The sequence below is a fragment of the Artibeus jamaicensis genome, unplaced genomic scaffold (assembly GCF_021234435.1).
Source record: "Artibeus jamaicensis isolate MK-2021 breed Jamaican fruit bat unplaced genomic scaffold, CSHL_Jam_final scaffold_474, whole genome shotgun sequence".
In the NCBI taxonomy this organism is placed as follows: domain Eukaryota; kingdom Metazoa; phylum Chordata; class Mammalia; order Chiroptera; family Phyllostomidae; genus Artibeus; species Artibeus jamaicensis.
This window is the reverse complement of record NW_026522046.1, coordinates 10685812-10708169: the sequence shown is the minus strand read 5'-3', so window position 1 is coordinate 10708169 and position 22358 is coordinate 10685812. Positions and strand designations below refer to the sequence as shown.

The following is a 22358-nucleotide window of genomic DNA, read 5'->3' as shown; positions in this document are numbered from 1 at the left end:
TTTTAGAAATAGGAGAAGGAGAAGGAGAGAAACATCAACATGTGAGACATCAATCAGATACCTCTGACATGCCCCCAACTAGGGACCTGGCCCTCAACCCTGGCATGTGCCCTGACTAAGAATCGAACAAGCAACCTTTTGGTTCACAGGCTGGAGCTCAATCTGGTGAGCCTCACCAGCCACAGCAGGATTCCAGAAATTTCTTCCACCTACTCAATCCCTGCTGGGTTTTGCAGCCAGAAGTTATAGGGACTTATCTTCCTGGCACTGGAAAACTGGGCTGGTGGGCCTGGTATGGGGTCTAACTGCTTATTCCTTAGATAACCCTCTTGAATTTTTATCCACTGCATGTGGATGTGGGACCAGCCCATTCCATGTCTCCTCCCCTCCTATCTGTCTGGATGGATGTGATTTCTTTAATTCCATAGTTGTCAGACTTCCATTCAACTCCATTTCTTACAGTTCTGAGTGACATTTCTGAGTGATTATTTTTCTATAACTTAGTTGTAATTCTGATATGCAAGTAGGCAAGCTGTGTTTACCTATGCCACCATCTTGACTGGAAGTCTATAGTACATTGTTATAGGGACAACAGTGAGATGAATGAGTGACAGATTTAAAACATGTCTGTAATATAAAACATTCACTCAACAGCTATTTGCTGCAAAAGTCCTGTGTGGCAGGCATATCCCGGTACATAGAAAACAGTCTTGACTATGACCTACTCCCTATCCTTAAGAAGCTTTCAAAGTAGTGGTGGGAACAGAAAAAGAGAAAGAGAAAACTGTAATGTATTATTAATGCATTGTAGTTTAAGGGAACTGCCCATAACATGTAAATTGAGGATAATGTCAGGAAAGTAGCTCAGAGATGACAGAATTACTCAGGATTGGATTAAATTCTACTAAGAGATCTCCAGTGACACAACTTTTGCCAGTTTAGCCTAATATATACATTTTGAATAATAAGAAATACTCATATTTGCTGACAACATTGATACTTAGTAAAAAACTCAAGCAGGTGCTGGTAAATATATATTGACTGAATGGCTATGGATTGGCAAGAATACCTCTCCACCAAAGACCAGAGGATATTTGTGTTTCTGTTGGTGAGTGGAAGTCAGCATGGTCCCATTGACAAACTGTTGGCATTAAATCTTTAGTGTTAATCCCCCCTTCCTCACAACTGCCCCCCATTCACCATTTCTTGTCTTAATAACACCACCACCACCCAAGACATAAACCTAGAAGTAATCCTGATACCTCGTCACCGTCAGTCTTTGCCTCTAATGCCCACGCCAACACTGCTCTCCCCTTGTCCCAGCCACCAGCACCTCCAGCATTATAACTTGTCCACATGCACTACTGTCCCCCTCCATCACTCTGTTCTACTTTAAAATATCAACAAGACCAATATTTTCAAAATTCAAATTTGATCTTATCACTCTCTTGCTTAAAATGGTTACTTCCCATACCTTTCAGAATACTGCTGCCCAAGATGCTCAACATAGCCCCAAAGTCCTATGGCACTGGGGAGCCTCAGGTCATACACCCTCCTTCACTATTGGAGCCTTAACCTACTGGTATTCTCCAACTTCTCCCAATAAGCCAAATTTCCTCCTGCTCCAGGGACTTTGCACATCCTCTTTCCTCTACCTAGAATTCTCTTATCCAACCCCCAGCCCCATGCTAAACCTCAAATCAAATTTCATTTTCTAAGAAAAGATGTATTTGCCTCTCCATAGTTCATCTGCCCTTTCTACCTCCTCATTCCCACCCTCCTCTATTATGCCCTCTCATAACTCTCATTACTTTTCCTTCACTGGAATGTAAACTCCTGAGGGCGAAGACTGTCTGTATTGCCCACCATTACAGCTTCTAATTACAAACTTTGTGATTATTTAACTAATGTCTGTTACCCCTGATCACCAGACTATAAATGTCATGAAGTCAGGGACCACATCTATCTCATTGTATGCTGAAAATAAATATTAACTAAATCTCTCTCTCTCTGTCTCCCTCCCTCCCTCTCTCAATATCATCGCAGAAGATGATGAAAGTCCATGGCGAGGTCATACATTTTTTTTAAATGTATTATTTTTAGTGATAAGTTCATATACTGTTAGGAAAAAGTCATAAGATGGATGGTGTGTGTGTGTGTGTGTGTGTGTGTGTGAAGGAAGCCTGTTGAGTGGAGAAATGTCTTTAGATTACTGAAAAAAGTGTGCACATATGTGAATGTTGGGAGGGATGGGGAGTTGCAGAAGTAGAGGATTCGTAAGAACTAAGAGCCAGACCCATTTGTATAAACCTATGGGCTATGCAACTTTAGGCTGTCACTTAACTGCTCAGTCAGCTTCCTCATCTGCAAAACTAGAAATTAAAACACTTTTTTGCTCACCTCAAGTGGCATTTTGAAGAAACTTCTATGTGAAAGAAAGATCTTGCCTTGACTAGGTAGCTAAGTTGGTTCAAGTATCATCTCAATACACCAAGGTTGCAGGTTCGATCTCTGGTGAGGGCACATATAAGAAGCAACCAATAAATACATGAACAATAGATCAACCTTTCTCCCTTTCTCTTTCTCTCTCTCTCTATCTCCCCCCACTCCACCCCCATCCCCAATCTGTCTCTCATTAAAATCAGTTTTAAAAAAGAAAAGAACAAGCTCTACAACAGTAACAGGCCATTATTGGATAGCCTTGAAAATAATACCCACTGTTTAAATTTGTAAAGAATTTGCTTCTGGGGACAGTCTGCTTCTGACTCAATTTTCCAGGGAATTGCCAAGGCTAGCAGAAGCCTCTCCACAGGGCTGGTGCCATTGCACAGAACATCACCTTTTCCTTGCATTCAAGAGTGATTGGTGAAAATAGTTTCTGACAGTGGAAAAGCTAATATTTCTCACCTCCAAACTGATGCATCTTTGGAAAGCAGGATACTATTGAAACAAAGTCAAGGGGAGCAAGTGGCCTTTAAAACGAGATCACAAATTCAAATGCTTATGGAGGTAGGAAGATAACATAGGTGAGAGGGAATAAGGGGGAAAAGACACTGTAGCACTCTAGAGAGGAGGGGAATGTATAAAACTTGTCCAAACCAAAGAGAAAGGGTATTCTATCGTTAATTATGCAAAGAAGAAAATAAGCATAAACCAGGCTGTCCCCAGGCAAACCAGAACGTATGGCCACCCAGACTAGGCAGCACGATTGCTTGGCTCCAGTTGATGTGGAAACTCCAACCTACTACTGACAGTTCTTCCCATTTTTTCAAGAGAATCCACAAATTTCTATATAAAATTTTATATAAATGTTAGTAACTAATTTTTTAATACTGAGTGTACCAGACAAAACACACATTTAGGTAATCAGCTTGTGACCTCTGCCTTCAAGGATTTTTTTCATCTTTACCCACCATCATCACCATCAGCTGGGCTCCTGTGCTCCACAGAGACATGTGCCTGGACCACCTTCCATTGCAGAGAGAGAATCTTTGCTGAACACATTAATGAGCACATACTTCATCAGCTCCTGCCATCCACCCAGCAGATGCTCTCACATGTACCATCTCATTGAAACTGCACAAGATCCTGAGGTAGGGATTCTTACTATCCTCCCCTTTACAGGACAAAAATGAGAAGCTGAATATGACAAAATGACATAACTTCCTGAACAGCATACCTGGGAGGCAAAGTCACTGATTCTTCACAAGCAACATGTGTAGAGAAACTTAAAAGGATAAGAAGCAGGCAAGGAGAGAGAGTAGCATTAAAGCCAAAAAGAAAGGAGTGAGAGAGATCATCTTGACTGTGTGGCACTAATAGGGTCTCAGTATTTGTTTTGGTTTGTGTGTGTGTGTTGCCTCTTGTCATTTTTTAATTTAAATATTTATTGTTCTTGCTATTATAGTTGTCTGAATTTTCCCACTTTGCCCCCCTCCATCCAGCTCATCCCCTATTCCCACAGTCAATCGTCACAGTGTTGTCTGTGTCCATCGGTCAGGGTCTCAGTATGTATTGAATGAATGGTTGAATATGTTTGTGAATTTGTGATAGTGGTGTTGGCATGTGTTGTATGAAAGATAGTATATTTAGAGGTAGACACAGCTATATTTGAACATCAACTTTCCCATGTACTGCAGTTTGAATTTTGATGGATATTTAACCATTCTAACCTCAGTCCCTCACCTATAAAATGAATGTAACATCTACTTAGAGGGATGTTTTTGAAAATAATTGGGACAACATGTGTGAAACAGCTAGTATATTAAACACTATGGTACATAGTCAAAACTCAGTGGATTTTTACTGTCTCTAGCCCTCTTGGGGAGAGATGTCCCACTGCCTTTATTAGTTTTCCATAAGGGCCTCTTGCCTCCATCAAATTCATCCCTATCCCATTCTTCCTTCTTTACTTTCCTCCCCTTAACTGACTTTGGTTTGCCCTTAACAACAGGGCTGCTCTCCCTGGTTTTCCCATAAAAGCTGTTCTCCCTACAAGCCTTTCCCTCTGGTCTGGGTGAAAGGGGAGGATGTCGATATTCTCTGGGCTTCCCATTGCCAATTTCAGACAAAGGGTCCACATCCTTCACTCAACTATGACACTGAAAGCCCTTCAGGAGCCAGCCTGTGTCCTCCACATGTTGGCTGGAGCCCCAGTTTAGCAGAGGACCTGGATGATGGAAAACCATCAGCACAAACCTGCTTAGTAAATGAACTCACCTTACAAACAGCTTAAATCCCTTCTTGTAAACCACAATTCTGCATCTAACCAAGGCTCGTAGGCTACATTTAGAGTTGTCCAGTAATTGCAGAGAAGTTCAACATGGAGGTAATTTGATAAGCACCTGTCCAGTGCTTAAGACTATTATATGAAAGAATAAATTAAACTTTTTAACGGATTCCTCTTTCTTAGTGATTATAATGCACTAATTTATGGATGTAATAAGCAGATAAAGAGTCTAACCAACTGTTAATATCCATCATAAAAATATAGTTGACTAAGGAATCATAGCATTAAAAATCATCGAATACCTCATAAAGGCAATTTCATTGTCAGTATGGATCTCATGGAGTACATTCATTGAAGCTACTCTATGGTAAATGATTAAGAAAATCAAGTAATCCATTTAGGAAAATTCAAATGCTACTCACATTTGTAAAACATCTAATGAAATAGCACACTCTCCCAACAAGGAGGGGGCCTTTATCAGACAGCTTCTGCACCTGCATACCCAGCTCTCAGCTACAGTAAAATCGCTCTGATCTGATGGGCATTCCATGCTTGTGAAGTCAGAACTGCGGCATAGCAAATAACTCCAATGACATTGGATGCTCCTCTAAATTTACTTCCGTTTGGCCCATAACACATCATTATCCAATGCAAAGAAATAATTATCATTTTTCTTGTCAAGGTGAAAATGAAAGCAAAATTTTAAATATCTGCTTTATTTGTATTTTCTGAGATTGAAGTAAAGATGCTAATAAAGCTCCATTGAGGTAGGTCTGTCACCAACATAATTAACATCTCAGTTAAAACCTGAGACATTCTTCTTCACCTCTGACACCCCATCAAGAGAGTCATTAGAGAGCCCTTGTTGACAGAGCAAATAGGGGTATATTGGGGACTGTCAAAAAATGCCCAAAGTAATGCAGGAAGACAAACATACCTGTGATTCCAAGCATATGGCTGGGGATGGGGGAATCTCTGAAAGGGTTTCGAGTTAATGGCCTCACACACCTTGAAATACTATTCAATATGGCTGTGGGGCACCATTTCCCATCACTGTGCCCTGATGTATGCTGGCCAAGAAGTATCCAAACCCCTGACCTGACAGAGGGGCACTGGGTGGTTGGGCAGAAGGTACCAGGCCCAGTCCAGGCATGTCTCTTGGGACTGTGGGGAGTTCAGAGCAGAATAAACTGCATGGTTTTTGGAGTCTGGGACCATTATAAGAAGCAATGTCTTGAGGTATTACTAGGACTAAGCCTGGTCTGCAGATGAGTGAAATTCTTGGAGGGAAAGCAAAGTGAAAAGACGTAAGGTATGACCACTGTGTGCTACACAGCAGAGCAGTAGATCATGCAGACAGGACCTCTGGGGGCCTGTGGTCACACCAGGCACAATGGTCCCCCCACAATACTCAGCACATGCTGTCTCCCCAAAGTTTCAGCCTCTGAAGAAGTTACATGTCTAAATACCAAGAAATTAGTTGGTATTTACAATACCCAGTCCACTCTAGAAATTTTAAACATAAATGTATACTTCTAAGTTTTATTTTTAAAAAATATGATGGCAACCTGACACAGCCACGTCAAATTATATCCACCCCACTCCCACCCCATAACCCCCCCCCCATCTCTTTATAGTTCTGTACTCAAGGTTACAGAGACTCAGAGATAGAACAGCTGGGCTTTCTTATCCTCTGAATTTTCCCCAAGAAAAAGTAAACATAGACTCTTAACTGCTACTACAAGTGACATAAATCCCCAGGCTCCTTCTGTGTTGAGCAAATTCTGCGGGCACAGAAGTCTTTATGGGATGGGGGCAGGGAGGCGTATCCCAAGGGGTTTTGCCTTTCCTGCAGGGGAAGTGACTTTTTATTCACTTCCATCTCTGGAGCCCGTGGCACTATAAGCTCCAACAGTCCATTTTGAACATTTAGTGCAGGAGGATCAAGGGAAAGCTGGAAAAGTGTTCAGATTTATCAACTACTAGTCTTGCTGTGAATTTTCAGCCAGAAAAACAGGGACATTGTTTGAAAGGAAGGTGACATCAGGCAGAATGTAAAACATCTATTTCTGTAGATTGGTAAAATAGTATCATTAACAGAGTTTGGTTTAGAGTCTATAGATGTGTGACCCTCAAGAAGGTTAATAGCACTAGAATATGATTTGCTGTTGTAATATATGTTAAATCTTATTTTAACTACCAGCAGATATAGAAAGAGACCGTGATCTCTTCGAAATTACAATGGTTAGGCTGAAATACACATAATATAGCAAGTTAATAACAGTATTTCATGTTTTCTGAAGCTATAATGGGTCTTTTATATTTAGACATGTCTGATAAATTGTTGACATGATAAATATAGAAAAACAACCTTAAATACATTTTTGCTTTCTTAGTCCTTCAAGTATGAGGAATCTGAACCACTTACTTTTATGACTATAATATAAGTTCTCAGTTTTCTAGAAGAAGATCTTTTTCTGCACCTGTGTGGATTGGTAATTACTTTTTGAAAGAAAAAGAACAGCAAGATCAAACATTAGAAGGAAGTAATAATATTTTACACTTGTTTAATGCTTCACACATTTGTACTCATTCATTCATTGAGTGTTTCAGCGGTTCCCATGTGCTGTGCTAAATGTTAGGTGGCAGGTGGTGAGCAAAACAAACCAACCCCTGTTTCCATGGAACAAAAACTTTTCATTCATCCTAGAGAACAAGACAGAGTAAGGGTCGGTACACATTGGCTCAGCTTCATTTCTTCCTCTATGTGTTATTGCTGTACTTGGATCAGAGGCTCACTGGAGACCTCTCAAGAAAGGGGGTGCTTCCTGGAAGGAGACACAAGTATCTTGTGGGACTCCAAGAAGAAGAACAAGCATGTTTGGGCTTCCTAGGTCTGTGTTGGGCCAAAGGCAGCTACGAATCTCTTCAGGCTGACTTTGTTCTTCTGTTTCCACTTGTCAGCGCTCTTTAGGACTCAGCGCTCCCTACTTCCTTTCTCTGTTCTCTTGTTGGAACACAGCAGTCATGAAGAGGCTGTGTAAAGCTGACTCTGGAGCCCAGATGCCCAGGTTTAAATGTCAGTTCTGATATCTACTATCTCTGTGACCATGAAGATGTTAATTAACTTCTCTGTGCCTTAGTTTCCCCTTCTGTAAAGTAGAGATAGGAACAGAACATACCTTATCAGATTTTTGAAAGGTTCACTGACAAAAACATAAAGCATGTGGTATCGTGTTTCTCAGGCAATAAAAGTTACAATAGACACAGACATAAACCCAAGGAAGTGCCAAGTACTTCTCAAAGGAGGCTCCGTGTATTAACGTGTGCATTCCTCACAAAAACCCTGTGATGGAAGTGCTACTATTATCTTTATTTCACTGACAAAAAAAACCACAGAAAACTCTAGAGCCTTAGAGATATTAAATAAATTGCTGAAGATAAACAAATTACAACAGATAGGAATTCATAAATTTCCAAATCTGTGGTCTCAAAGGCTGAGTTAACATAGTAACTGGCTTAGTCTTGTCATGGAATCTGTAAATCTTTTCTCAGCTTCAGTGTTGCTTAATTAAAGTGCTCCTAACTTCCGCTTACCGCAACCTCTCTCAGCCCCGATTCTATTCTATTGCTCTACTGTATGTTTCCTATTATAAATCCCAAATCACCTTTTCATAACAAGTTCCCTCAAAGTTTGCTGGCCCACCTCCTACCAGCATCCACCCAGGGCCACCTGGCTGTGGCTCTGGGCAGTGAGGTTACTTGTTTCAAAACAGGATCAGACAGAAGGGGCTACAGGCATGACAGGCAATGTGACTGGCATTTCTAATGCACAATACCCGCTCTACAGGCACAGCAATCAAGGCTTTTAAAAGTCCGGTGATTAACTAAGCTCATACTGAGCGTGGCTGCCACAAGTAAGACTTCAGTCTGAGAGTTCTGACTTCCAGCATACTGAACCTTCCCCGTTTCCTCTGGGACATCTGTTTCTGTGTGTGCGGAAGCCAAACGTAGCTTCACTTGGAGCCACCACTTTACTCAAAAGTAACTACAGCTAAATTATATTCAGCAATAGCAAGTACAAAGTAAAGAATCAAAGAGTATTCCAGCTATGCCCATACCCTGGAGCATAGTCTACTGTAAAGTTTTTCACCAAATATAATACATTTTCTCTCATAAACATTTGCTCTTTTTCCCTCTTGATTCCTATATCAAGATTTCCTACCTATGTGCTAAGGAGAGAGAAACTTTTCATAGCTCTATCAATGCATAGTTCTAACCAGCTCAAACATGGCCAGATGCCATTCCAGGAAGAGAGAGGATCTTTGGGGATACTAAGAGTCCCAGAATATCTGAAAAAAATTAGAGTTTAAAAATGAAAAATGATGGTTTATCAATAGGTGTAGAGATTGGGTAGTGCAGGGCGCAACCCTTTTCTCCATCACTCAGTAGAGAGTTGTATATACTGTTGGATTCTTCACAAAGAGATTGGACTTCAGTCTGTATCCTTTCCCCAGGACTGTGAAAATATTTCACACTTGATGCTTTTTACAAGTGTGGATTAATGTTCACAAAGAGAAGCTAGCTGCTGAAAATTGAGAATGGGAGATCACAATTGAAATTACCTTGGAATCAAAACTATTCCTTAGGAACATGTATAAAGGACACATGGACAAAGCCAAAGGGGGAAGGATCAAAAGTGGGAGGTGGGGATGGCTGGGGTGGGTGGGAGTGGTGGTGGGGGGGGAATGGAGGCAACTGTATTTGAACAACAATAAAAAAAGACAGGGGAAAAATCCTATTTCTTAGTTACCCCGAGGCCTTGGGTCTTAGTGACACCATGTCCACTATGTTGAAATATTTACTGAGACTTGTTCTCTGTTAGGAGAGACAAGTGCTTATACTTTTGTAACTCAGGAAACCTCTTACTGACAAGTCATAATGACTGCAACAAACCAAGATCTCAGGTAACAAACAAGTGGTTCCCTGTTCCCTATGATCTCAGGAGGAGCAACAGGAACTTGGTTAATGACTTTCCTAATGGTTGAACCCTGTTTATCAAATTACCCACAGAGACAGTGTGATCTGATGGAGAAAGCACGGCCCCAAGAGCCTGAAAAACCTGAGCTCAAATTCTCCCACTGTCACTGACTTAGTTTCTCTTTCTGAGCTTTACTTTCCCTGTAACAATGAGGATATTATTACCTATCACACGGTTGTCATGAAGAATGCATGTAATACACTAGAATGCTTTCAGAGAAAAAGAATATATAAAGGTTATTTCTTGCCCTTATGAGAAATCCTGATAAAACAGACTTCCACAGAACAGCTTGGCATCCATAATCATTATATCTGATTTCAAACTGTAACACCTAACACAGAAGTATAAGCAACTAATCCTAAGAGAATATATACAATAATAATTCTAATCCAACTTTCTCAAAGGCTGGTTGCAACTTTCCTTTGAACCTTCCTACTTTGTGAATAAAGTAAGTGAGCATATTTCTAAACAATTCTTCTGGCTGAGAGTGAAAATTTCATCTGGTGCTGTTCTGGGCCATCTAGTCAGCTGTGCTCCTACAGCAAGAGCCTCAGAGCAGTTCTGTGTTGGGCAGAGGCTGGCATCTGAAGATTGGATGCTGGCATTCACTAGGAATTTTTAAAACTTGCATTAGGAAATGCTTAAAGCCATAAACCTGGGAAATTAACTAACATGGAATTGCTCAAAGTTCTGAGTGTGAAGACTTAATTAAAGGCAGGATTTCAAGTATTTGCATGGGGATAATTTGGGGTGGAATTTGGTAGCTGAATTGAACAGATTGGAGTATAGATGTGTGAGAGCAGAGATGTCTGAGAAATGTCTCTAACCTCTGGGAAAGCTGATCAGATTTATCATCTCAGCATTTTCTTCTGCCTTTGGTTGGGTAATGACACTCAGAGTGACTATGGAAACCTGTAGACAGGTTTTTCCCACCCGTGTGGACCTGAAAATCATGGTAGAATTATACAGCAGAGCTTCCTCTGAATGTGACATATGTCTGAGAACCAATGGAGCTTGGAAAACACCCTGACATGTGTGTTAAGAAGTGTCCAAATAAATACTAGGTGTTAAATTCTTAGATGCCAGTTGATCAGCAAATATGTATTAAAGACCTAGAATTATGGAAAATGGGAGCAGGAGCATGAAGAACAGAATAGGTATATTCTTGTGAAAGAATAAGTTTGTAGAAAGAGATACATCCACTAAGCACTTTAAGAGATCAGAGGTGGAAACTCTCATTCCTTGCTGGGGAAGTCACTTGGAAAAGAGGTCAAATGGGAATTAAAATCATCTACTCACTTCACCATTAAGATCCCATGGTCTTATTAGTCAATAACCTCAACCTAAAAAAAATGGTTTGGAAAATAGGGCATGGAGATTTAGAAGTCTTGAAAAGGAAAGGAAAAGGAGATAAAATTTTGATATTGTTTTTTTCCAAAGAGAACATAAAGTAGATGATTAGTTAACAGTCTCATGGTCTGACTCCAATCTGTGGTGGCCATCTACAAAAGACCCACTTCTCAGTCAACTCAGCTTTTAAACACTCTCCATTGAGGAGGCCAGTGCAATGACCAGTGGGCCAATTCGATCCAGCACCTTATTCCAGAGCCTGGTACGTGAAGGACTTTCCTCACAGACGTGTCACTTCCCACCCTCATCTAACCTGACTTGGGTTTCAGGAGCCACTGTGGCAGCCCACCTCATCATTCAGTGCACACTGCCCAGAAAGACCCAGACAGACTTCCACACCCACACAGACCTTAGAGTCAGGTTTTCCAATAAGAGCCCTAATCACACACGGCTCTCAGACAGCAGAAGTTTATGGGCCTCCTGCTTGGCAGAGCCTCATTAGATAATGAGAGAGGGAGAAGACCTAAAGAAATTAATAGTCAGTGAGTCCCTGGTGTAACTTCCTCATCACCTCCAGCAGACAAATTAATTTCCTGCCTGCATCTACCATGGCTCAATTCTTTCAATGGGCCTACTTGTTATTTCAGTAGGTCCATCTGCCCCAAGAAAAAAAGAAACAAATCATCCTCAGCTATGCTGCCTAGAAGCTCAGGCTAGTTTTGTATGACTGAATTGGAGGAACAACTCACGTAAGTAGTTTGTGCTTTCTTGTCTATCAGGATCATAAAGGCCATTCACTTATTCCCCATTCATCGAGCCAACAAATAATTAGTCATTGCCTAACATGCTTCATGCATGGTTTTACAAGAATGAGGATTTCTTTATACTGCAGCAAGACCAAAACAAAAGGATACAAAAAATATTTACAGAAAAATTGATAAAATAATAATAATAATAAACTCTTCAAAATTACAGTCATTTACTGTTAAATACATTGTCTGTTCTATAGCAACTGGAGACATGGTAAAAGTACCTAAAGAGGGAAAAAGGAAAGAGGAATGTTCTTTTAGAGTATTCTGGAATTAAACTGCACATGTGTTTTATTATGGAAGATAATCAGTCCCTGAGACCCATGGCTCAGGCCAAGCCTCAGTCACATAAAATGATGTGCCAAGAAGTTCAACCATGAAGCTAACAGTCAGCTGTTGCCTCTACTGAGCTTTCATATGCACCAGTACTTCGCAGATGTTCCTTTTCTTCGCCCCCATAGCGATGCTTGGAAGTTGGAATCAGAATTAATAGGTTTTCTGGGGTCCCCTACACAGACTTAATGTAAAGTCAACTACATTCCCAAATACAGAAGTTAGTGATACGGTAACTGGTCAATAGCCTGCAGCCCCAAAAACCTACAGTCTGTGTGTGGAGATGAGCCCTCCACATTTTGAGGGCTAAAAATACAGGACAACTACTGCTAGGCAGTGTGTAGCTACAAAGATGAATTAATTTTAAGTTCAAGGATCCTCCAATTTATCATAAAAAAGGCATATGAACCACCCTAAAACATAAACAAAGTAAGTGTCAGGAGAGAACTATAAACATAGAGTTGTTAGGAACAGCAATGAATTCCAGCTTAGGGCAATTAGAAAATGATACTGGAGCTTGCCTTAAAGGAGATCAAATGTTTTAACAGGGGGAAAAGGAAAGGAAGTTTTTTAAAAAGGTAGGACATTTGTCCTGGGGACATGGAGCATATGACTCATTTCTGGAGTAGTAAGTAATCCACTGCAGCTACCATGTATGAGATTAATAAGGAAGAGTAATGTGAGATGATATTCAAGGACCAGTTGGGGCCCAACTGTGGAATACCTTGATCATCATGCTAAGAAGTTCATGGTCTACCTTAGAGGCAATTAGGTACCATTAATGGTTTTTAACATGCAGAGATATTATCGATGTGCATTTCATAAACATGAATTAGAGAATGGAAAACTGGAGGAAATACTAAAGAAAATACAGATTATAGCCTGAGATGGATGCTAATTAGAAACTTGTTACAGTGGTACAATCTGAGATAATGAAGTTAATGCCAGTCAGGGTAGAAGGGATGGAGTATCTTTGAGAAATACTCAAAGGGACATATTTAACCAACAATGAAGGAGAAAGAAAACTGAGGATGAGACTATGTTGTCTATTCTAGGTACTAGAAAGTGTATACTCAGGCTAAAGTCAGTGAAGAATCAGTTTGGGGTACAGAAGATAAACTCATACATAGTCTTTTGTGGAAGAGACCACTGTAGGCTGAGCCAGTAATCAGAAGTCACTCAGAATTGCCCTAAATGCCATGTCCCTACAGGTGAGGACAAGATTTCAGGGACTTTTTTTCCCCAGTTTTCCTGCAGCTGAACACACAACTCACACTAAGTCTGCTCAATCTAGTCAAGTGCTTGCTCCCAATCTGTAGCTGAGCTTCAACATCAAAGTAGAAACCTGAGATTTCTTTTCCCCAAAATGCTACAGAAAGTAGATTGTAGTCCAGTAGTAACAGTTATATCTGTAGCAGAAGTAGTTGTAGTGACTTAAACTTATAAAGTGCTTCTCTCTTTTTGAAACATTCTAACACTCATCAGTCATTCGCTCACCAGCGTACCATGGGAAGTAACTGCAGTGATTAAGAGTGTATGCTCTGCAGTCCAGCTACCTATGTAGGCTCTGCCACACACGCTGTGTGGCCTTAGCAAGTCTCTTACCTTCTCTGTGCCATTTTCTCATCTCATCTATAAACTGCATATATAAATGTTGTGATGATGACTGAATGAATTCATTCACGTAAAGCATTTGGGAGAGAATTAGATGGAATATAGGTAATTTGTATTTTTTAAGTAAATCCTTGAGAACTTACTTATTTTTGTACCTGATTCCACTATTCCCTCACCCCCACTCATAACCACTGAAGTACTTAGAAGAGTACCTAGAATAAAGTGAATACATTCAGTGAATGTTTGCTAATGTATTTATTATGTGTCCAAAGAGAGATGTTAATAAAATGCCAATTTGAAAAGAATGATTACCCTTTTCATGACCACAAAGGAGACAGCATTTGTACTGTGCTCAGATGAATAAGTAAGATTTGATATTATGTCATATGTTCCCATAACAGTCAGGGGACATAGGTAGAGTACATTCTATAATTTATAGATGACAGAGCATGAAGGTGAAGTGACTTGTCTAAGGTCACCACTGTGAGGCAACATTAGTGGGTTAGAAACAGAATGTGCCCAGCCTCTCGCCAGTTCCATCTGTTTGGGCCCACAAAAAGCCTGCAGCTTCACAGACAGCCTATTTAGCATGCTTGACCCTCAGTCTGTATTATGAGCTTTAAGCAAACTGAATCAACTTCCTTTCCCATGGCCTCTGAGTAAATTACCATTACCTACCTCATGTTCAGGCATCTGCTTTGCAGCCGTCACTGGTGATGAGATTAAAGCCCAGTGCAGAGCAGATGGACCATATCCCCATTCTGGCTGGCACACATTAGGTTCCCCTGCATCCCAGAGATGCTAATGCCAGCAGTGAGAGAAGGGGAGCGTGACCGACACTCAGAGAGCAGCATTGCCTTGGCAGGCACTGGCAGCAACTCCTCCATCTGGGATGACAGAGATGGGAGACACACCTGGGCACCTGCAAAGCAGTGGCACCCAGTAAATGCTCCACGAAAGAACCTGACACTTAGAAATCAGAAAGGCTGCAAAATAATGATTATAATAAACATATCACATTGAGAGCTTCCTCTTGCTTATTTTCCAGTTTAGCATTGCTTTTCCACCACATATTGGGCATGGGGAGCACCATTATTTTTCCAGTTATAATATTTAAGTTATAATATTCAAATTATGATATTCGAATGTTTGTTTAAAGCTTAATATGAAAAGGTAAAATTTATATTTGTATCTTAGAAATATTTTATCTTTTGATTGAGGTTATTTGAATAACAAAAAAATTTAAATCTTTAACTCCAGTTAGATTACAGCCACCTTTCAGGAAAACAAACAAAAAAAAAATGTCAGTGTTATTGATACTATTTTTGGTTTTGCCAAAACTATTTCAAAAATTAATTAACTTACATCTACAGCATAAGTTTCTGCCAAGTTTCACCCAACTGCTGTCAAAGCCAGAGAAACTACTCAAAATGAGCCTCGTTCCTAAAGTACCCTGTCTCAAAATTTAAAAATTTTAACTGCAATTGACTCTGGGTAGTAATTTTTCTTTCTTCCTTTGCATTTTTTTTTTGTATCTAAGAAATTTTTGCTAAATTTCCTTCTCTAAGAAGGAAACAAATTTAAGGAAAAGAGAGAAACAAAGACACTGGCAGAAATGTGTGGAGGAGATTAGCAAGGATGGGTAAGAGGGAGGTAAGGCTTTAAAAATGCCTATTGTGCTGTGCTGATTCACATAATGCAATCTCCCCAAAAAAATGTTCATAAGCCAAATGCTTCCTCAGAGATAAGTAACAAGTAGAAAAATATGCTAATACTGGCCATTGAATGAAAGAATGTTTATAAAAAAGATATTTAGGCTTTACTTTTTTACTGCTTATACCATTTTCTGATCAACATATTACTTAATAATTTTGCATACTAATAAGGATGTGCACCAGTTGAAATTCTGGGCTTTAGAGCCCTGGCATTGAATGATTTCTTTAATCCCTTGAATTCAATGAAAATGGGAAGCTAAGAGACCTTCAAGGCAACATGCCTTTAATTACTCATATACTTAAGATGAGGTATGGGCAGTTTCTCTGGGTCTGCATTAGTCCTGGGTCTGAATGAGCTCTAACTTACTTTTAAAGAAAACATTCAAACTTAGACCAAAAAAGCTATAAATGAATCATGGTGACTTATGCTCTTTAATCCTACTCCTTGCCCACATGATATCAGTGTTTTAAGACCATTTCCTGTGGTGCCAGAGTCTATTATGCATTCCACTCAAGGCATCATCTAGAAAAAGCAACAGAGACCAATATTATATTTTGAAAAACATAGAAAAATAAATGGAAACTTATACAATGCCATTTTCCCATAAATCTTTCTTACAGATATTATTCACCTGAGTCAACATTTGTTACAGTCTATTCATAATCTATTAGTTACAGTTCTGAAAAACAAAAGATAGTTCTTCATGTGGGAAAGAAAGCTGTTGTTGAATGGCAAAAATTGCTAATATGGCTTATCATTTTACCTTGTGACCCCATACAGGCCACCTGTGTTTCTGATCTGCTCAACTAATCCAGCTCATGTGTGAAGAGTAGGCTGCATTACGCCAGCATAGCACAACAATAAAACAGTTTCACATCCCTTATGTTCAACAAGCATTCTTAGTGAGAGCCTACTAGAGCTAGGAAATATACCAAGCACTAGAGAAAATCTGTAAAAAATATATAAATAAGATCCACAATGTCTTGTGTTGAAACTCTGATTGACAGATACACACAATAAACAAATACACAAAGTAATTTTATTTGTGAGAACAAAAAATAAAAATTTTATTTTTTGTTTCTCAAAGTTTATTTTTTCATTACCATTTATTCGCCTTACAACCCCCTCACCTCTACAATCAACACACTGCTGTCCATGTTCATGAGACCTTTTTCCTTGGCTCAATCCCTCTACCACTTAACCTCCCCTGAACCTTAGCCGTCATCCTGTTCTCCATCTATGAATCTGTCTCTACTAGATTCCACATATGAGTGTAACTATATGGTATTTTACTTTCTCTGACTGGCTTATTTTACTCAATATAATGTTCTCCAGGTCCATCCATCCTTTCACAAAGGGTAAAATTTTCTTCTTTTTGACAGCAAAGTAGTATTCCATTGGGTAAATGTCCTATAGTTGTTCTATCCACTCATCTATTGCCGAATATTTGGGCTGATTCCAAATCTTGGTAGTTAAAAATAATGTTGCAAGAGGAGTGCTCATGTTCTTTCAAATTAGTGTTTGGGGGTCCTTCAGATATATTCCCATAAGTGGGATTGCTGGTTCAAATGGTAGATCCATTTTTAATTTTTTCAGGTCCCTCCAACTGCTTTCCATGGTGGCTGCACCAGTCTGCATTCCCACCGACAGTGCACAAGGTTTCCCCTTTTTCCACATTTTCACCAGCACTTGTTGTTTGTGGATTTATTGATAAAAACCACAGACAGGAAAATGTATTCACCAATATGTCTCATAAGTGGTTAGTATCCAAAATTTATAAAGAACTTAAAAAACTCAACACCAAAAAACCCCAAAGAATACAACTAAAAAATGGGCAAAGGACTTGAATAGACACTTCTGCAAAGAGAACATACAGATGGTCAATAGACATATAAAAAGATGCTCAACATTACTAATCATTAGAGAAATGCAAATTAAAACCACAATGAGATATCATCTCACACCAGAAAGAAAAATGTTAATGGTAAAAAGTAATTGAGGAAAAGAGGAAAAGCAAGTAAGGCCCTCAGAAAGAGTGGTGATTCAAAGCCTCTCTGGGGCATGATAGTGAGCTGAACACAAAGATTGAGAAGGATCCAGCCAAAGTAAGAGCTGGGAGCAAAGCATTTCAGGAAGAGAAAACAGTATGAGCAAAGGCCCTGAGAAGACTTAGCATGTCTGATGTGGCTGGATAAAGAAGAGACATAATAAGTTAGGTCACACAGGGTCCATACATAGTTCAAATTCCAAGAACAATGGAAACCCATTAGCAGATATAAAGCAAGGAAAGAACTAGTCTCATTTCCCCTTTTTTAAAATACCTGTCTAGCTGCTGTAAGATACAGATGGTGAGGGAAAAATCAAGAAAGCGGAGACACCAAGCAATGAGACTATTACTGAGATAAAGGTGAGAGAAGAGTTGGAAGCTTAAACCAGGGTTGTAATAGGAGTAACAAAGAAAAGATAACTGATTAGAGGGATTATTGGAGTTAGGTAAGAAGATTATCTGGATGTGAGAAAGTATGCTGAAATAGGAAAAGGAATCAAAATTATTCTTAAATTTTGGGCTTGAGAGACTGGAGCCTGGAGTTCAGGAGATAAGTCTAGAGATATAATATTGGGAGACACTTAGCTGGAGATGGTATTTAAAGCTATGGAACTGATGAGGTCACCTGGGAAGCATAAATAAGAAAGAGAAGTCCCTTCAACATTTAGAGAACATGTTGTGACTGAGAAACCACCTAAGGAGCCTGAGAAGGAAAATCAGAGCAATGGAAGGAAAAGTATCTGACATGGTGTTACAAAAGTAAAAAGAAGAGAGTTGCTCAGGAAATTAGTCAACTATATTGAATGCTGATAAACATTTAGGTGAATTTAAAATAAAGGCTTGCACATTGGATCTGGCAACCCAGAAGTCATTACTGACCTTGACAAGAGGTTTTAGTGAGACATCTAGATTTACATTTGATTGGGATCTATAAAGGTTGAATGTGAAATGAAAAACAGAAGACAGTACATATACCCAATTCTTTTAGAAAGCTTTGTTGTGACAATGAGATAATTCATGGGAGATGCAGAATCAAGAAAAAAATTGTTTGGTTTACTTTTTAATATGGAAAATTTTAGAATTCTGTGTATTGGAATGATCAAGAAAACAAGAAGAGAGGTGGAGAATAACTGAAGGAGAGAATGGGATCCTGAGTGAGAATAAAAGGGAAAATCTTGAATGGGCCAAGGACATGTGTTCTGTGGAAAAAAACTGGGAAGGTGAGAACAGAAGATGCCAGTAGATCTATAGATCTATGCTGGAAAAGGCAAGATCATCAGTTAGAGAACTGGGAATTATGGGAAGTTTGACAAGAGAAGTGAATATGTAAGTTAACTGTTTCCAGGAGAGAGAAACTGAAGTCACTAGGGAACTATAGGTGGTGGTTGAAGGCCATTTGAAATTTATAGACATTATTTAATGTGAAACCAGTAAGTCAGACTTTTGATTTTCTTCAGTTTTGTTTGGTTACCACTGTGTGGGAACAGAAAAGATGAACAGTTGTTTTGACCCAAGGTTGAGGTTTAGACAAACAATGAAGGGAAAGTGAAGCAAAAGAGTTAAAGCTGTCTGCAAGGGAGGGATGCAGTGAAAGACTATGAGATCGATTTAGGTAATGACAGAAGTAAAGAGAGGAGGTGAGCTGTTGATGGATAATGCAAAGAGGTAGTATAATTGGGTGGTGGGGGAACTCAACAAGATCAAAAAATTGTTGCAGAGAGAATCTTGGAATAAATAAACTTCGAAACTGTGCTTATTGACCAGAGAGTAGGATGCATGAAAGGTTTGCGAGATGGTACAATTGCTGGTGATGATGACATTTAGGGTGTGACCATGATCCTTAGCAATTTCTTGTAGGGAATCAAACCAAAAATACCACTGTGGCATGGTGGGATAAATATTTGATGTGGACATAGAAAACCAAGGGTCACCTCATACTCCTACCACTTTCTAGTGGCATGACTTGCAAACCTTTGTTTCACCATCTGAAAAGTGGGGACTAATAATAACAAAGTCAACCACTCAAGGTTATTCTTACTTTTAAATACAGTGACATATGTCAAACTTATTTTAAACCAAGAAACCACTATAATATTAAAATCATGATTTAAATTTTTCATGGGTAAGGAAACCAAGGCTCAAGAAAACTAAATGATCAAGGTTAGATAATAAATAAAGGAGCCAAAATTAAAATCTCATTTTATTTGATTTACAACCCAGTGCTCTTTCCAACCTACCATTTACCATTTTGCCAAACGCAAAATCTAACTACCATTTGTTAAAAACAAATTATTTTGCATATTTTAATCTGTGTGCAAATAAGCTCATTATAATAAAAAGCACAGTGGTACACTAAATTATAAACTGATTTTTCATGAATCGTCACCCCCCAAAGCAGACATCCTTAATATCCTACTATTACAACATATTAACTTGTAGGATCAAGGAATGGGGATCAGCACAACTAATTATTTTAGGTATTAGTGCTCAATGCAGCTCATAAGATTTATGTAAATGTAAGAGCAACTCACAATGTGAAGCTGGGCATTTTCCTGGTTTTGCATTGCCAGAATGACATGCATATATTAAGACTAAACTCTACCAAAATAAACTAAATCTCTATCTTGGCCCAGAGTATTGTATTAGCCACAGGGTAAAATGAAAGTAGAAGCAGAGGGTGTTTAAATGGTATTTTAATTCACTCAGATAACTGAACTGGTACAAGTAAGCTGTAATACTTCCTGTGATCCCATGAAAACCAATCAATAAGAACAATACACTTAATTTAGAAGAGCAAGGAACAGAAATAACATATTTATCACTCTCTCTTCACATCCAGAATGAAGAATGTAGTATGGGACTCCTAATTAAATCACAGTGTGAGCACATCCAACTAAAATTATATGCTCCTGCTCTTAAGTTACCCTTTGCTAATCAAGTAATGGTGGTTGTGCTCTCTTGCAAAAAAGGCACTAAAAAAATCATCCCAGAGTGTGACACTGGGCATTGACCGACACCCAGAGTTCACTCTTTCCTTCTTAAAGGGCATTGTTGTGGCTACTACACCCCACCTGTGTATTATCAACAGAACACTAAAAAGGAAGGTGACTCTCTGTCAACTGCTCTAGCCTCCTCTTTGAGAGATGGGGTGAGGGCAGACTTGCCACAGCCTTGCTCCTTTTCTGTTTATAAAATAAAACTGCCTCCCATTTCTTGTTGACTTTTCACATTCTCCTTTTTTTTTTTTTTTTCATTTTTCTAAAGGGGGAATGAAAGGAAATAAGAAAAGGACATTTACTACAGTAAACATGATTCAGCTTGTGTCAATTTCTGACACAACCTGTCAATTTCTCCTCCCACTGTCCTACCTACTTCCTCTTCAGCAAAGGCCAGAGTCAGGCTTCCAGGCCAGCTCTGCTGGAATGCCTTTTATTGTATGATTTTTTGTGTGTGCATGTGTGCGTGTTTTGGCGGTCAAAGCTGAAACTGTATCCTTCCTAGCTTTGTACAAAGCAACACTTTAGTCATCACGTTGCCTGTTCCCTATTCCCCACTACCCTTCAAAAATGGCTGTTCTAGACCCCGTCTCAGTTCATCACACCCAGTCCTGTCTCTGCTTCCTTTATGTTTAATTAAATGCCCTTTCTCTACTTCTGAGAAGATGGCAGTTCTAAGACACAAACTATTTTATCTTTCCTTCTCTAAATATTCTATTTTATACTGTACTTTCCTCTGTCCCCTTCTCTATCCCTCATTTTTTTATCTAAGACCATCTTCCTTCTCCAACACACCATCCCTACAGTACACCTAATTCTTTTCTTCCTTTCCACACCTACTTCTGCACATGTCTGTCCCCCTGTTTCTCTAAATTTTACTGAAACATAAAGATTCATCTCAAATCCCACTTCCTGTATGAAATCTCTCACTTCCCCAGAAAAAAAAAAACACATTTCTCTCATCTAGATTCCTATGGAAAATATTTTTATACAAGTGATTTATTTGGCAATTAAGTGCCTTGTAACAGCTGTATTATCACCTTGAATTGTTTTATTTCACATTTTATTTTATTTTATTTTTATGGTTTGTTATTCTTATTTCCGCCATGTGTCTCCATGTGTTGCAGAATGAAACACAAACCAAATGCTTAAACAGTGATTATTTGTGTAAAATTCTTGAAGAAATGCCAAAAGTAAGAATTTACTGTACAAGGAGGCAGTACCTCGATATCCTCCTCATCTGCAGGCCCTGTGGGTTAAGACTGGTTTTTCTGGTTTAGGGTCAGGTCCCCTAACTAAGACCCCATCCACCTTTTCTCTCTCCAGAACCACAAAATCCATGTCAGGACCAACAATTATCACATTACCAGAGGTCATTCACAACCACAGGACATTGACAACCGCATTACTAGAGGTCGTTCACAGGCTGGTGCCTCCCTATCCCTGAGATGGAGCACTTCTTATTGACACACTCATTCCACCTGGGGCCAATCCATTGGACAGGACTTCTGTCCAGGTGCTTTGTCCTTTGAACTGATCATCTACATCACCACGGGCTGTAGTACCAGCATGCAGTTTAGTAGATGCCCAGTCTGACTCTTGCCAAGTCAGATAATATCTTCTCCCATTATCCACTGCATGCAGCTAAGGAATTTAAGTACAGACAGATCTGGCATAGAACAGCTTATTCAAAGATTCTTTCAGTTATTCTTTATTAAGCACC

General features: G+C 39.3%; 1 protein-coding gene across 2 annotated transcripts in view; it reads left to right on the top strand.

Annotated features, from left to right (window-relative positions):
- KCNMB2 (potassium calcium-activated channel subfamily M regulatory beta subunit 2) overlaps positions 1–22358 on the top strand; it is a 231347-nt gene that overhangs the window by 152289 nt on the left and 56700 nt on the right. Inside the window, exon 1 of one of the 2 annotated variants that reach the window (XM_053658052.1) lies at positions 3445–3593. The exons of the other annotated variant lie outside the window; for it this stretch is intronic. The gene's annotated coding sequence lies outside the window, so the exon portion shown is untranslated. Of the gene's footprint in view, positions 1–3444; positions 3594–22358 lie in introns of those variants that run through there. 2 annotated transcript variants of the gene reach the window in all.